At 29.8% G+C, this 18,502-nt stretch overlaps 1 non-coding gene across 1 annotated transcript; it reads left to right on the top strand.

Annotated features, from left to right (window-relative positions):
* The first annotated feature begins 17,463 nt into the window (after positions 1-17,463).
* TRNAS-AGA (transfer RNA serine (anticodon AGA)) lies at positions 17,464-17,545 on the top strand. The gene has a single exon. It is a non-coding gene; the product is annotated as a tRNA-Ser (tRNA).
* The last annotated feature ends 957 nt before the right edge of the window (positions 17,546-18,502 follow it).

Genomic DNA, 18,502 nt, shown 5'->3' with positions numbered 1-18,502 from the left:
TTAAAAAGAAATTAAAAGTAGGATATAAATGGAGAACATTTTGATGCAACTAAGCCGCATTTGCGTTACACCGAGAGGAAAACAACGAAACATCCCATAGTTAGCCTGACGGCAAGGGGACTCTAACCCACGATCCCTCTATCACTGAGGATATTTTCGTCAGAGCACTGTATTTGGTGCGAGCCGGGTGCAGAATCAGTATTGACCAGCCGATTCGAACCGGGGTCACCTTATTGGGAGGCAAATTCACCCCTGAGTCACCACAAATCAGAACTTTTCAGATTGTATTTTTAAATGTTTTTTAAAGTCAGCCGCACAGTGCTTTATTATTCACTTATTTCAATGATTTTCTCTAAAGTAAAAAAAAATTCCCCGAATTGGTGATTTAACACGTTCACGCCGGGAAAAGTGAAAATACTGGTAGAAGAACTATTTCAATATTAGATAATATTCGAGAGGAGTTAATCTATTCTCAACAATAACAATTCACTGTAAGGAAATTTATCACGGCGAAGAAGCATTTCAATATAAAAATTGCATCCGTTAAAAACAATTGGTAGTTATGGATTTTTATTATTCCCGAAAAAAAACTAAAAAATGAAATTTATTGTCACCAGTTTTTACTCCGGTGCGCTGCCAAGATGAGACAATCTAGCGTGACCCACCGGTGGGTCACCCCGGCGTGAACGTGTTAAAAAAAAAAACTAATTATTTTTTTTTATTTATTTTTTTTATTTATTTTTTTTTTCGTATGACTGTTTTTTGTTTTAAAATAAAGATGGTATTTTTGCTTGGCAAGAAAATATATATATATAATTTCAAATTATAATATTTCTTCTGATCTTATGATACTCAAACAGTTGCTTTCTTTTTTTTCTTTGCCTTTCAAAGATGCTATTTGTGACTAAAATTGTAGGAAGTGACTGTAACTCGATTTTCTTATTTATTGAATCTATTTAATTACTTAATTGCATTTAACCACCCGTTTCATCCCTGTTATCCTTTAAAAAAGCTGCGAAAAACACCCCTATACTTAATAAACCACTTTTTTTAATTTATAATTCAAACATAACTATTTCTTTTTGAATGTAAGAACATACTTGGGCTGCAAACGGCCTCAGGCATCCAGATAAATTTCCATGATTATGATGAAGAACATCTGATGAATTATATAATTCAGCCTCTTGCAGAATTTTAATTTCTCCATTCGAAACAATGTAACTTATATTTGTCAACTAAGTTTTGAGTAATGTTCGAGGAATGAGATAGTTATTTGCAATTAAATGAAATTTAATATGTACATTTTTTATGCATGTTGAGTTGTAATTTTAATAGGGTATACTTTGTAAGTAACTGGTTTAACGACTTTTTTTTTTACGGTGAACACACTTTAAGAGTTTTTATTTATTTATCTTATTTATTTATTTTAAACTTTAGGCAACCTTCGTGATTTTTCACAGTCTCGCCATGACAAATGTTTTAATTATAAACTGCGAAAAATGTAAGTTACGCGTTAGTAGTTTTATTCTATTTTTATTATACTTTTTAGTTCAAATTTACATATGCAACGCAAAAATGTAAATTCAAATGTGGCTCAGATTTATGGCCTTGTCTAACGATTTTGTTTAATCTTGAATTTTGTATTTTTATTTGGTGTATGCAAAATGAATAATTAATTTGTTTTAAGTCATGTTTAAGAGAGATATAAAGTTTTTTTTTAAAAAAAAGAGAGAGAGAGAGAGAGAGAGAGAGAGAAATACGTCTATTAACTTTCTCTAAAAAAATACTACAATTTTTTTAAAAATTATATTATATATTAACTACTGAAAATCTATAATATCAGTCGCTTAAATTTTTTTAAAACAGAAAACCTTCCATTTTTTAAGTTCATTATTTTATTTGAACTTCTTTCTGAAGTTCAAACTCTCTCAGAAAACAAGATTGTTATTTATTCGTAATAATAATCATAGTAGTACTAATAATAATTGTAATAATAATAATAGTAATAATGATAATAGTAATAATAATGGTGAGGAAAATCACTAAAACCTCTCAAGGTTAGCCAAACAAGATTTTAACTCATGGTCCGTCAACCACTGAATATATTTCATATCAGCTTGCTGATGTAAAGCTGAGGGTATTTAACGTTCCAAACGGGAGCAGAATTCATATCGAACAGCCATCCCCGGGATTCGAACCTAGGTCTTCTGATTAGAAAACGAACCCTCTATCCCTTAGCCACCAGTCTCGAAACAAAACGAATCTTATACCTATTAAATCCAAAAATTCGCATATTGGAAGTGTACCTATTTTCAAATTTCTATTAATGGTGTTAATTTAATTTAATTTAATCTTAGTTAGTAATTATAGTATTAAGAATTTCGTGTCAACTGAAACATCTTATTGATGTAAACATCTTAAAGTTAATTTGAAAACATATAGGACAGCGGATTTTTGATGACGATAGCTGATAATATAAAATATCACTTTTTAAGCACAAATGTTCTATCACTTATTTATTAAAGATAATTTTTTTTGTCGCATTTACGCCTCCTCAACAATAAAAGTTAAAAACATTTTTATTTTCAAGAAAGTAGGGTAAACCAACCAGTGAAGGAACATTTCATACATATTGATTAAAAATAAGAATTTGAAAGTTTTTCTTTAGATTGATTGGTAACAATAGCTTACTGCCAAACAATAGGAAGTCATCTAGCAATGTTTTGGATTACCTGGTCAAATAGACTTCTCTGGAAAAATTTTTGAATTTGTTATTATCTCTGCAACACCTTGTTTCTTTGAAAAATTATAAGGTGAGTGTTTGTATTTATATGTTTGAAGTGGAATTAATTGCATGTAATAGTTTTATTTATCTCACTGTGAAAAAGAGAATTAAAAATATAGTTATTGAAGTTACGTTTATTTTTTTTAGGCATCATAGCATAATAAAGTACCGAGATAAGGGGGTGTTTATTCACTGGATCATCAAACGATGAAAAACCAGTGAAGGAACAAGTGTTCCTTTTCAGGTTTTTTTTCCAAGTTAATGAAAATAAAAGATAAACTTTAATTTTCTTGTACCTTTAATGATGTTCCGCATCAAAAATATATTAAAAATACGAAAAACAACTTCTAACCAGTGAGGGAACAGACATGTTCCTTTACTGGGCATAGATTTCCCAGTGAATGAACAGTATGTGTTAATATGTTGACACTTTAATTTTCAATTCATGATTACAAAAAAAAGTGAACATTTTACAAGTATTTATATGTTGTAATTTCAAGAATAGGCTTGTTTTTAAATATTTGTATTGCTTATAAATTCATAAAGAGCATTAAAAAACAACCAAAACTAAGTGTTCCTTTACTGGGTGTTCATTCACTGGTAAGAGCTGTTCCTTCACTTTGTCTTCTTACTACTTGCTATTTAAACCTCCAAAGCTTTAAAACAATGTTATGTAAGTTCTCAACAATTTTTTTACATAATTTGCAATTAGTAACAAATATGTTGACACTGTCATTTAACTAAAATTACGAATTTTGAAATTAATATGAATTTTTAAAAGAAAAGCGAAGCTTAAGTGTTTCTTCACTGGTTAGTTTACCCTATATACAAACATAGCGTATGCCTTATAGAGTAAAAAATTAAGGAAATTTATATTCTATCAGACACTTTTCGCAATTATTTAACATTTCGTTCTTTTGACATTTTCAGATTACACTTGAATTCGATAACATAATCGTTTGCAATAAAAAAAACATCAAGGTGGAGTTATCTAAGAACGAAATTCTTTCCCGCCTTCACTATGACCGTGCTTCATTTTTGTTAGAATCGTAATCGTTTTCAAAGTCTGATTTTTGCTGAAGATAACGCTCAAAAGCAAAACGGTTATAGTTAACAGAATTGCCCATTGTGATAAAATGTCTTTATCGGCCTTAAATTGATTTTCAATGAGATCGGTTAAGAGGGTAAATTAGGAAATTTCCTTGTCATTTAGAGATACTAAAACGTTATGCGGATGGTTTGGCTGTCATTAAATGTTATATCAACGCTTAAAACTTCATAATCTTTAATGTTTCGCCTTTTGTATCAGACACCCTAATCTAAAATCGAGGTTTTGGTTTTGTTATTAGGCGATGCAAAATTGTTATCTATAAGTAAGTATCAATCAGAGATTTTTAAAGGTCGAAGAATTCAAGGGTCACTTATTTTTGGCTTATTTCTTGAGATCTTTCTCATTATCTAATTTATGTTTGGATTTTTACAACTAATTACTTAGGAGATATATATTTACTAATTTAAGCTGTAACTAGTAAATATATATAATTTTAATCATTAAAAGGTGTCATTAAATATTATAATGCTGGTTGTCATTTAATGTTGTTTCAATGTTCGTAGTCATTAAATGTTCTATCAACATTTAAAACTACTTAATTTTCACCTTTTGTAACAGACACCCTAATATAAAATCGAATTTTTGATTTTGCTATTAGGCTATTATTGATTTTGCTATTGTTATAGATTACTTAAGTGATATATATAAACTAAGAATTACATAAAAAGCATTAAAAATTTCAAAATGGCATTCAAATATTCAAAATAAACTCTTTTGTATACACCCAAAAATGTTAACAAGCGAAAAAAAAAATCTAAGTGAATCTAATGAAATCTTAAAAAATCATAGCTACTAGGCAAATAAAAACTATGGCTATATACTGTTAAGAAAGTCGCCCATTTAAAAGACAAATCTTCTCTTTCTAAATATTGCATTGTAGCACAATAATTTAATTAGTATTATAATTTATGCAAAGGAGAAAAATAGAACCATGCAGCAAAAGTAGTATACTTATAATATAATGTATATCAGTAGTATATTTATAATATAATGTATATAGGTAGTATATTTATAATATTCTGATCATTTGAATATAAAATCCTTTATTTGTACACATTTTCTTTTCAACCTTAAAATAACGAAATTTTTTTTAGAGGAATCAAATGCTCAGAACTTCCTATTCTTCCAAATACATATATCGAAGTTTAAAGATCTTCGCATTACTAAACTTTGTACTAGTTTGGAATGGAAATTGAAAGCTTTGATTATAAAATTTCTACACATGTTTACAGTTTTGATTTATAAAAAATTTTCAGAGCTACTACATTGAAGGGAACTTTTGTTTCATAAAACTTATATTGTGTATCATCTCCTGTATGTGTTATATCATAATTTGTTTGAATTTTAATGAATTGTTAACCCCCATTCACTACTACGACTTCGTTTAATCGCATATCTTTATAGATAACCCATCAGTATTTTAAATACTAATTCATCAATTATTAAAACAATCACGTACTTAAATACCGATCTCTAAAGTAAATTAATACCAAGTATATTTTCTAAGCAAATAAATTCACGATATGTCAATCAATATGCATATGACATATTTTTTCTTTAAAAGCTTCTTCTAGCCATCCATTTTAATCACGAATATTTAATATTAAACAGCCACGTTCTATTCAAATCTTGTTTAAAAATCAGCGTGCGTCTTATTTTCGAACGTGAATTCATCAAACGATTTTTCATACTTCCGATGCAAAATCAAATTAATGAAGTTCTTTTATTTAACTTTTCGCATTACACTGTACGTAACGTACTCAGAATGTTCTTTTTTCACTCCAAGATTGACGATTCGTGCATTTCAAAAGGTGCTAATTGCGAAAACAGAGCATCAGAAAGTCTCGAATTTATCGCCAAACGATCGCCCAGGTGAGCACGCGACGAAAATAAATGTACCGAACATTTGATGGCCAACAAAAAATGACGAGTCATTGATTAACGAATTACGGACGTGGTCTGTGACTGAGCTTTCACAACAGAGAGGGATAATTTCAGGCAGTTTCGAATTCTGGAACGCGGGGACCGTCGAGGGTTAACGCCTGGAGCTCGAACATAGAATGCTGATTTCAGTGGTTATCAATTACATCGCCTTCTGATTGATGTATTTTATAGATGGATCATGTATTAATACGGGAAGAAGTGTTCAATGTCTGATAATTGCGAATGGTTTTGTTTTAGGTTTACATGTAAATTTCAGTGATGAATCATTTGCAGTAGGACATAGTGAGGCTGCATTAAGGATGTGCATGATTCGAATTTAGATATAAATTCTAGGAATAAGATTTCAGTCGAAACTGTAATTGCTTAAATCAATGGCTTTAATGATCAAGATGATAATGGTAGAAAATATATAAGATGCTGTTATAATATATCTCGGATTATGTGTCTGAATGAGGATATTGTATCATTTGAATAGTTCTATATATTTTATTTCGATTGTATTATATTTGTATTCGATAATTAGAAAATTTTTAATAAATATTTAAATTAAATTTAATAATAATTTCAACAAAAGTATACATTTCCAGCTAAAACTTAAATTAAAATAATGTTCAACAAACTTTGAAATTTTGGCTAAAATGTTTAGTATATCATTATAAAAAAATTTTGTTCTCGAAGTTTCTTGATTGTAAAATATCACTTGCATTTCTTTTTCAAATTTTATTTATAATAGATATGTGGAAATTACAAATGTAGAAAAAACTAAAATCTCGATACTAGAAATTAATCTAAAAAATTGTTACTTAAAGCATTGTTAATGCAATTATAATTGTTCCAGTACTTTCAAATACAGTTTTGCTATAAACCTTTTAACAATCCGATGATTTTAAATGACTAATATTTCAAAAATTAATAAAAGAAAAAATAGAAGGAAAACTGAATGTATAACTTAAACTATTCATTCTAGGAAACTGGTGCTTATTTTCACAATCTTTCATTATTAAATACAACGCTTTGCTCCAGATGGGGCTGATAACTAAGAAAAAATATTTTTAAAATTTATAAAAATATTTTTATATATACACATATTTTATCACCCTTGATTACACGAGCTATTTACCTTATAATGGATCAAGGAATCGATATTATGTCTCAAGATACCGATATTATGGTTCAACGCAGAATTGATTTTTTTTTATTAGAAGGTTCTCACATTACAAGGCTCCGCAAAATATCATAAATATAATTTAGTACATTGACATTTTACATATTTTATCACACTTGATTACGCGAACTATTTACCATATTATGGATCAAGGAACCGATGTTATGTTTCAAGATACCGATATTATGGTTCAACGCAAAATTGATTTTTTTTTATTAGAAGGTTCTCACATTACAAGGCTCCGCAAAATATCATAAATATAATTTAGTACATTGACATTTTACATATTTTATCACACTTGATTACACGAACTACTTAACGTATTATGGATCAAGGAACCGATGTTATGTTTCAAAATACCGATATTATGGGCCAACGCAGAATTGATTTTTTTGACTGGGAAGTTCTCAGATTACAAGGCTTCACAAAAAAAGATCAATATGACTTAGTACAATAACCTTTTTTCACATTTTATCACACTCGGTGATTCATATTATTCAAAAGATTAGAATATTTTCCCAATTAAAATGAGTCCTCTAGGTAGCTTCATACCACATAGTATTCCAAGAACTTCTCTCCATAAATACTAGACGTATCTTTAACGACGTGGACGTTGATAAAAATTGATTTTAATGGTTCTGGTTTACAAATTTCTTCCTATTAGATGTCGCCAAAAAGCAGACAATCCTTTTTTTTTTTTTTTTACTCTGCTGTCTCTAATGCACTTATGAGCTCTTGAGCAATTAGCCACCAAAATGGTGGTTTTGGACTTTCGAAAATTTTGATGCACTTCGGGAATGTCACTTTTCAATCGATAGGACAAATGATTAATCGATGGAACACGATTTGTTTGATATTCCACGTGCTGTGTGTATGCCTTGAAGCTAAAAAGTCGGATTGAAAAATAATTATAAAATGATCAGGAATGGCAATTAGTAAAACTTATTTTCTAGTCGCGAGACTTGTTTGGCACGTTTTTAGAATTTTTAGCAGATCTAATTATTTAGTTCGTATAGTTAAATCAGTTCAATCAGTCAATTTTTATTGATGACGAGTTCATTAGTTTTACAAAGTATCTATATTCAAAAATAGCGAACAAACTTGCATGCGTTCTTATATTGGGATGTAATTTCGGAAACATATTTCAATGCAAGAAATTTTAGTGCATGTGGGACCATAATATAATTTAAATTTGCTGCTACCTTAATATGGTGCTAAAATGGATAATATAATAGTAATTTTTATATTAAGGACATCATGGTATTATACTTGTACTTATAGGAAATGTAGTTTAAATTGAAACCTTATAAAGATTGCATTATTTAGGCATCTTATTAAAGTTCAAGGTAATCATCCAATTTCTAACCGATTTTTCAGAAAGTTTTGGAATAATTTTCTGGGTGTGAAAAGTGACAATTTGAATATGGCTTTTAATGAAGTTGAAAAATATTGCTGAAGCGGGTATTTTCAGTGCGACGTATGGAAAAGAATTATTTATTTTTTTCAGGGATTATTTTTTTAACAGCTAGTAACAAAAAGTCAGCTAATATATTCCTCTATATAAACACAATTTCATGACCTTACAATAAAGTGAAATAAGGAATTATTGATTTAATTTTCATTTTTCAGAAATCTCAACACGGAGAATACTAAGACTTAAAGCTGAAGCTCTACTCGTTGGTTGGAAACCCCATCATCATATAATAATAATTCTCTTAACCAAAAATAATGATAATAAAAATACAAAACATCGTACGAAAATATTTCAAGGCAGAATTGAATTATTTTGCCGAGCAAAGCATATCATTATATACCAAAGGAGTGGAGGGAATTTGCTAAAAATACCTTTATTCCTTTCTATTAATTTTCACAAATAAACCTATGGTAGATATTTACTTTGTTTGGCAGTACCGTTCAAAACATGTATAACATAAGTCCATCATCCAATAAAAATTTGAAGATACAGTGCTGCCAGCCAGGGGTGAAAGCGAGACGGAAAAGAGGAAAGGCTGGTAGTAAAACCATTTCAGTTATAGTTAGTTTTGGGGAGGAGTTTATTTATTCTTTTTTTAAATTTTTCAGCAATATCTACTTTATCTTGGAAAAGAAGCAGTTTTATATATATATGCCAGAATTATAAAAGAAATCTTGATAGTTACAGATATTTAATTTTTTTCGAAAAAAATGCTGGAATGAAATGTTTTACGTACCAGGTTTTTCTCTTTTCCGTCTTGCTATATAAGGGCTTTCACCCATGCTCCCAGCTACTAAGCGCTTTGCAAAATATTTTATACAGTGGTAGCCTATAAAAACTAAGGCTTTTAGAATTGCAGAGATGTCAAGTTGCTCCGCTTTGTAAAAAAAATATCTTCTAGTGGTAGTGAAATCTAAGTTATTTTTGTGAAGTATTTTTCATTTTAAGCAAATTTTGCAAACCACTACACATCAAAATCTTAAAGCATCAATGTAAATACCACTTTTTGCAGTTACCACGTGGTGACACTTTTAAAAAATGGAGGTAATTATCCTTTTATTACAATTTCACTATTTAATTCGCTACCAAATTGTGAAAACTTCTGCAAAAAGGGGGGCAGTTGGGGTCCCTGGAATTGTTGGTAGTTTTGGCAATTTTTCAAAAGCTAATACCTGCTAACTTTTAAATGCTCATCGATAAAAGTTTTCTTCCGGTGGTAGTAAAATAGATATGAAAATGATATTGTGGGCAAATACTTAATTCACCTTTTGCGAACTCCGAAACAACAATTACGTAACTAGACGGTCCTCTTTATGTATATTTAAATGTGTAATGGGAATTAAAAATATATTAGTTCAAATTTTTTTAATCAGAAATAAAGCATGAATGCAAATTTTTGTTACCACATTAATTGCAAAAAATTACTTCCCCCCCCCCCCCAAAAAAAAAATTCTTTAATTGCATAATCTGTTTTAAAAATACAAAAACTTTCTTTCGAAGCTTTTACTTTCATTCATAAATAAGAGTATTAAGTAATTTTTTGTTTCTATCCAAACATTGCTACCGAGAGTAGTTATGTCATGTTGTTACGAAACTTTCTTTACGATACCCCGTTTCACTTTTTAATAGTCTCAAAATCTTTTCAGCGGCTTTTCATTCTGTAAAGACTTTTAAAACTATCCCCATTTTTTCCCTTTACGAACCTGGTTGCATTCGAGTCACGTGTGGCGATCGCCATTAAGCGATTGGTTCGCGAGCCGGTCACGTGCGCACTAATGAGAGGGTTCCTTCGGTCGTTCGTCGCGTGCCCCTTTCTGGATTCTTTAATTCCCTCATAACTTCTTTTTTTTTTATTTCTGCTTTTTTTTCTGAGAAGTTTTCTTTCTTTTAATGTTTATGTGTCGTTCACTTTTTGAACGAGATCTTGACCTGATTCCTTAACCTTTACTCTAACGAAGGAGATTTGGATATTTTTGGAAATTTGAGAAGAATTATTTTTGTTGGTTCTTAGGAATTATTATTTCTGTAGATCAAATTTTGTTGATTCCAAATTTATCTTTTACTCAAATTTTTCTTCTTTTAGAGGTTATGTAAGATAATCACTAATGAAATAACTATGAATAACTAATGAATATAGTAACTAATAAATATAATAACTAATAAATAACTGATAATAACTTAATAATCTAACAACTAATGAATAACTAATAAAATAACTTAATAATCTAATAACTTGGGAATAACTAAAAAATAATTTTCTAATAACTAATGAAATAACATAATAATTTAATAACTAATGAAATAATCTAATAACTAATGAATAACTTAATAATCTAATAACTAATGAAATAACTTAATAAGCAGCTTAATAATTAGTAAGCTGCTTTTTAAAACTAAATCTGCTAAAGAAGTTAGTACATTTTATGCAACGAAAGCAAGTCTAAAGCTTATAAAATAATACATAAGCATCTAAGGTAGTAAATAATTTTTTTATCTTTGCTAACAAGCAGGCAGGTGTGTATACGCAATATCCTGTTAATACTTACGCAAGTCTAAAATTCTCAATGGGGGTGGGGGAATCCATTTTTATTGGCAAAAATTAAAATAAAAAATCCTCCAAAGAATTTTATTTTTACGAAAACAAAAAAGGAAAGAAAAAGCGTAATTCAGGGTGAGTAATTCAGGTGAGTTTGTGATTTGGTTATTTTTGTTGGCAAGTTGAAATTAACTCAAAATTATCCGAAAAATATGCTTACGCAATTTTAAAACTGCTCTTATCGTTTTCATTTTAGAATCAAATTTTTTATGTTGATGATTATGAAAAAGGATTAGTTTTTCTTTCATAATATAAATTTCATAATTGCAAATAATGAATAAAAACGTTGCAAAAAAAAAAAGGACACATTTATTATTTGATTTGATTTTTAAGAAATTGAAGATTTATTACTAAGAGAGAACGAAGTATGAATTCATTTACATGAACTCTAGAAATGAATTAAAGGAAATATTATAGGTCACCCATATTTAAGGAGATGAATTCTAAGCTGAAGTATTATTCTTTTATCACACTAACTTACCCCCCAACTATTATTGTACAGATTTTAAAGCCTGGCAATTGAGCAGGGGTCAAAGCGAGAGGGAAAATAAGGTAAAGCTAGAAGTAAAACTAAAAAAATTTAAATACTACATTTCCAAAAAACTTTTAATTGTTACATAAAATAATAAATTATTAAATATTATTTTTGCATAAAAATTATTTGAAGGTAAATAAGTCAGGATAAAAAAAAAATCGATGCAATTAAAATTTTTCAAGATGCCGGCAAAATACGTAAAAAGTTGAAATTAACATTAAGGATCCCAACTTTTTACCATTTCTGACCGCTGACAAATTTAGACCATCATTACCAAATTGTGGCTGCTTTTTATATTTCGATAGTCAAGAATTCAAATTTGTCATTAAAAACGTTTGTTTATTCATGTATGATTTCGTAATTTACTGAATAGTTAACACTAATTAATTAGCATGTTTGAGGTTAATCTTTGAACCATTAAGATTGACAATTGGTAAATAAAATCTTTTGCTCATTTCATTGAGCAACATAAAAACTATCTTACATATCTTTAAATACAGACTAACTTAAATATTTTTAAATACATATTGATTATGATAAAAATATATTTTTAAATGCATATTTTATCCATCTAATATGGTTTTTTAAACAAATTTTAATACTACTCCCACGTTATCGGAATGGAACATCTTTTTAATAATGATTTTGATCATTCGGACTACTGTCTGTTTGGAATAAAACATCAAAAAAATTACTCCTTAAAATTCGTGGTAATTTTCCAAAACTGGTATCTTTTACTCACTTTATTTTGCAACATGAATTATTAAACACACTGTCTCACATATATCTTTGAATACACATTGATTATGATTTAAATACATTTTTAAATGCATATTTTGACCACCAAATATGATTATTTATATAAATTTTCACACTACTCCGACGTTATCGGAAAGGAATATCCTTTTTACAATAATTTTGATCATTCGGACTACTGTCTGTTTGGAATAAAACATCAAAAAAATTACTCCTTAAAATTCGTGGTAATTTTCCAAAACTGGTATCTTTTACTCACTTTATTTTGCAACATGAATTATTGGACACACTGTCTTACATATATCTTCGAATTCACATTGATTATGAATTAAATATATTTTTAAATGCATATTTTGACCACCAAATATGGTTATTTATACAAATTTTAGCACTGCTCTGACGTTATCAGAATGGAACATCTTTAAAATAATGATTTTGATCATTCGGACTACTGTTTGGAATAAAACGTTACAAAAATTATTCTTCAAAATTCGTGGTAATATTCCAAAACTGGTAATCTTTTGTTCACTTTATTTTGCACCATAAATTATTACACACATTGTCTCACATATATCTTTGAATATGTATTGATTATGATTTAAATATATTTTTAAATGCATATTTTATCCATCTAATATTTATTATTTAAACAAATTTTAGCACTACTCCGAGGTTATCGGAATGGAACATCTTTAAAATAATGATTTTGATCATTCGGATTACTGTCTGTTTGGAATAAAACAGTAAAAAAAAATAACTCCTTAAAATTCGTGGTAATAATCTGAAACTGGTCTTATCAACCCTATTCTTTTTCCTCGAGCCCCAAATGACACTGATCCATCCTTCACTCTTCAAGAAATTGTACCACCAAGAAATAGGCAGTACCTTTAACATGGAATACCTGACTAATATCAGTTTTCAAGTTGAAATATTCGTCGCCAAAACTATCCATTAACTCAGGGAATAAACGATTTGGCTACTGAAATTATTCTACCGAGCCTCCGGGTTCCCCAAGGTCAGGATGCACTAGGAAATCTCAACTAAAAATATATCTAGTTCTTTTTTAAATGGTCTCTTCTTTTTAGGAGGATTCATCAGTTCTTGGAGCAATATAAGATCTGTAATTAGGGAAGATTTTTGCTCTTTTTCTGCTTTCGGAAAAATCGCCGTGTGTAATTATTCTGTTTGAAAAAATAAAGAAAATCTAATTCAAAATCAGCTCCTGTAACTTCACCCTCTGCTTTTTTTTTATGTGGATTGTAATAGTTCTAATCAAATATTATTGAGGAAAAAGGAAGAGAAATCTTGAAAAAAAAAAAAAACTTTCTAACTTTAGGATTTGTGGCACTCTCAGGACGGCGTAGCAGTGTCTTCTTAAATATAAAGAAACGGTAGGAGAATTACTACATCTTAAATAGATTTTTTGGTGAAATAAGATATTTTAACTACCTGGCCATGTTAAAAGAATTTAAAATATTATCAAAATTGAAACATATTTAACACGTTGAACGCCACGCTAATTTTACATGGCTTGCCCATTACGTCACGGTCAATAACTACAAACTAAAATTGCAATTATCAGGCGGATTTTGCTATTTTTTTAGAAGGTTTATCATGACATATCTGACGAAAGTGGTGGATTATATAAGCCTAAGAATTATGTAGAAATAGCGATGGATAAAAATCTGCTAAATTGAATTTATTAAAATAAGAATCGCAATAATTAAGTAAATTTTGAATAAATTTTCAGCAATTCCATAAAAGAGAGTAAATTTTATAGTTCTATATCATGTTATACGCTGTCAGCCAGCTGTTTCTCGCGGCCTATGTGAAAGGTCAGGGTCAGCCACCGGTGGTTGACGCGGCCTAAATGCAATTTCAGTGTCAGCCACCGGTGGTTGTTGCGGTCTAAATGTAATTTCAGTGTCAGCCACCGGTGGTTGACGCGGCCTAAATGCAATTTCAGTGTCAGCCACCGGTGGTTGTTGCGGTCTAAATATAATTTCAGTGTCAGCCACCGGTGGTTGACGTAGGCTAAATGTAATTTCAGTGTCAGCCACCGGTGGCTGACGCTGTCTAAATGTAATTTCAGTGTCACCCACCTGTGGTTGACGCGGCCTAAATGCAATTTCAGTGCCAGCCACCGGTGGTTGTTGCGGTCAAAATGTAATTTCAGTGTCACCCACCTGTGGTTGACGCGGCCTAAATGCAATTTCAGTGTCACCCACCTGTGGTTGACGCGGTCTAAATGTTATTTCAGTGTCAGCCACCGGTGGTTGACGCAGTCTAAATATAATTTCAGTGTCAGCCACCGGTGGTTGACGCGGTCTAAATGTAATTAACAGTGTCAGCCACCGGTGGCTGACGCGGCCTAAATGGAAAGCCCAGTGTCAGCCACCGATGGCTGACGCGGCGCTCAATTATTTGTTACTTTTTACCATGGCAAATTGCCATTCTTTTTTCGCTACCTTAACATGTGCCATTATTTGTTGCATCTGTCTATTGTTTTTGCTTAGGTTCTCATTACAGGATGAATGGGAAAAAGGTCATTTTTGGCCTCAGGAGCCCAGCTAGACCAGACCTGTGTCTCGCTATATATTCATACTGTACTTATTTTTAGATATTTTCAATCTATACATGTATGTTAGTGTTTTTTACTCTCAGTGTATCTAAATTTATTACTTTTATTCATGTATAACTTGATTTTTCTTCATAATGGCAAAGCGCCATAAACTCGCGCTCTACATTCCTCCCCCCCTTCCCCTTTTCATCAAATTTCGAGGTTGCCATTTTTGTTTTATTTAAATGCACGCACTTATTAAAAAAAAAAGAACTTTGATTATGCAGAGCTGCCAATTTGCTCCGCTTTGTAAAATAGTATTTTCTAGTTGCAACGAAATTCAAATTACTTTTAGTCATGTATTTTCACCACTTAATATCAAAATTATAAATAGATAAAATGCAACGTTAACGCATCAATCTGACTGGCAATTACTGTAAATATCTCTGTTCAAGCTTGTATTTTCTCTAATCATGGTAATATTCAAAATGTTTTTAACTAATTGTTGTAATTTCATGATGAATGGCATAGGGGCCGCTGGCCCAGTTATTTTTAAATAAAGTAAAGAAAGTAAGCATCAATCTAATGGTTACTGTAATAAAAAGTAGGCTTATCTATTTTTCTTTAACTAATTTTGCTATTTGATTTGCTACCACTATATTAAAACTATTCCAGAAAGCGAAGCATTTGGCATTATAGGATTATGTCACGCTATCTATAAAGGATTGTGATGTTATATTATAATGCGCTTTTTTTTAATTATAGTGGTGTTGAAAAAAAGTAATTATTTACGACCTTTCCACATTTTAGACGTTATAAGCTTCGCACGGGTAAAATTTACACTATTTCTAAAATCTTCAAGCATGATCTTTACAATGGTGCCGACAGTTTTGCCATTTAAAATCTTCCATAAAATGTGTTTCAAATAATGTTTAGAAAATCTCTATGTGGGAATTCTGGTCCTAGAATATTAAACTGGAAAGGTAAAGCGGTGAGTTTTTAGAAATTATATGTTATATATATATTTAGGTCTTTCTTTATTGAATTCAATACGTCAGATTTCGCAAATCGATATTGTGTGTTTGTGTTTTTTTTTTTTTTAAATTTTATATTAAACTTCATGTTTAAATAAAATATTTCTATACTTTTGTTTTTATTCAGTTAAATACATTGCTGGTTTGAAATAACGAAATATATAATCTTAATCTTCCCAATACAATTTCTTTTTTTTTTTAGAAGAGCTACAAAAAGAAGAAAGAAAAAAAAAACATTTTATTGGCAATTTCGTTGAATAATTCTGTAGATTTCGTAAAAAAACCCACACGTGTGATTTCCGGGCACTCATTTCCTAATCAATAGTAATAAAATTTATTCCCATATTTATTGCTGGAGCCGCTGATACCGCGGCAATAAAACATAATTTACGACTTGAAATAATAAGGAAGAAAAATAGTATTTTTGAGGTGAAAACACAGAACTATGAAAATTCTGCTTGAAAATGTGAACTCTAAATATGGGTCATAGCGCTGAATGTATTAGCAAATAGAAGGAACATAAAAAGTAATTACATATCCAATAAACATAAAATTCGAACAAAATTTCAAGATAGAGCGTTCGCGGTTGAAAGCATTTATCTATATTTTCGGAGAGAAATCTGGTGTTTCAAAATTATTGATGTCACCATTACAGTTGTAACCATTGCACTTTCTTTGTTTATCGGAAGCAATTAATTTTGAAACTGGCTCAACGGATATTTTTTTTAAAAATTTTACAGAAGCGAGTAAGATTTTGAATTCCGGATTGAAAGAAAGCACTTATATTTTCAAGGCGAAATCTGTTTTGTTACGAAGCCTTTCATAGCTGTCACCAATACAATCGTAATCATTGCACTTTTTGAGTTTATCACAGATATTAAATTATAAAACTGACTCAACAGATATTTTAAAGAGTTCTACGACTTACAATGTTTAAGTCTGTAGCCTTGTAATTTCAAATCCAATCCATAAGACCGCAAAGAGCTTGATTTTATTTTACTGCATTGTTCAAATTTAAAGAATAAAAAGTTAGTGTTATAAAATGACGCACCACTTTCTTTAATGGCTAGATTTCAATAATTTTATGCAACATTAACCAGCATAATCAATCTGCATAATTTCTTAAAGGTTCCGGAATAAAAATAAAATAGTATAAGGCATTGATGTTTTCTAATTTTAAGCTCGCGTTCGCGTACCATGGCTAGAATAAGACTCTGAAAACTCCGCGAAAATCCTGGAAAACAAGGGGGGGGGGAATTGGGGTCCCTGTCGCAGAGTAACTATGAAAAATAAATTAATTAAACAATAAATCAAAAATGCAGTAAGGATTTTTTTAACAGCAAAACAAAATTAGTTATTTTGTTGAATCTTACTTTTTTAAGTTTTATTTAAAATTCTGCAATGGTTATGCAAAATAGAAATAACTTATTACTATTTATATTGTAATTTTTATTTATTTAAATTTAAAAGCTTATAATAATTATCTATGAAGCTAATTTGCGAGCAGTCGTGGCCGAGTGGTTAAGGCGATGGACTAGAAATCCATTGGGATCTTCCCGCGTAGGTTCGAATCCTACCGACTGCGGTAATATATTTTAATATCCTCGTATTATTGTTTAATGTACAATTTTAATCAGGTTTTCAGCAACATTTTATTTTTGTATAAGTTAATTATATAGATATATTTGTATAGATGTATTTCTTTTTGAAAAATTCGGAGAACGTAGAAACTAAGTTGCACTGAATGTCTTTAAGAAAATTCCCGTAAAAACCATAAAGCGTGACATAATGATGTGTTAAGAATAGTTCAAGATTTACAGAGTCAACTTTTGATTTTCTTTTAAATTAAAACTTATGTATAATGTAACAGCTAAATTAATAGCAATAACGGATTGTTACTTAATCTTTTAAATCTTCCATTGAATTCTTCCAAGATGAATTCGTCGTGGTCATGTTCATTTGATTTCCTTTAAAATATTTTGTCTATCAGAAAATAAAATAATATCAAAGCCTCATTCACTGCTTCTTAAAATATAGCAAAAGAAAAAATAATAATTTAAAGACATAATTTGTAATTTTTAAATGAGCTTGACAGTTAGACAGCTCTGTTACTAAGAATAAAAAGTAATAAAAGTTTCGTGAGGGGAAAATTGAAGACTGGCAACTAGATCTAAGCGCAGACGATTTTTGTTCCAATTAATGAATGACAAGATCGAACCGCCATCTTGAATGTGAAACATTCTTGTTCTTCTGTCATCAGGGGAAAAATATAGTATGTATGCTTTTTTTTATTCTTATGTTTTTTTTATTTTTATTCTATCCCAATACATTGAAACACGGTCTCAGATATAAAAGTAAATTAAAAAAAAAAAAATATTCTAAAAATTTGTCGCGTGACTTCTGACATCTTCGAATTCAGCTTGACATCTCTATCTCTGGAAAATGTTCACTAGTGAATTTTTCTTTTTGAATCATCTATTGCAGCTAAAGGCGACAATGTAATTACAATATTGAATTCGATATAATAAGAACTTTGACAAAA

The sequence above is a fragment of the Parasteatoda tepidariorum genome, chromosome 9, assembly GCF_982258835.1.
Source record: "Parasteatoda tepidariorum strain Cologne lab strain chromosome 9, Ptep-v5.0, whole genome shotgun sequence".
Classification (NCBI taxonomy): Eukaryota; Metazoa; Arthropoda; class Arachnida; order Araneae; family Theridiidae; genus Parasteatoda; species Parasteatoda tepidariorum.
The sequence above is the reverse complement of the archived record's forward strand: the minus strand, read 5'-3'. Positions and strand labels throughout refer to the sequence as shown.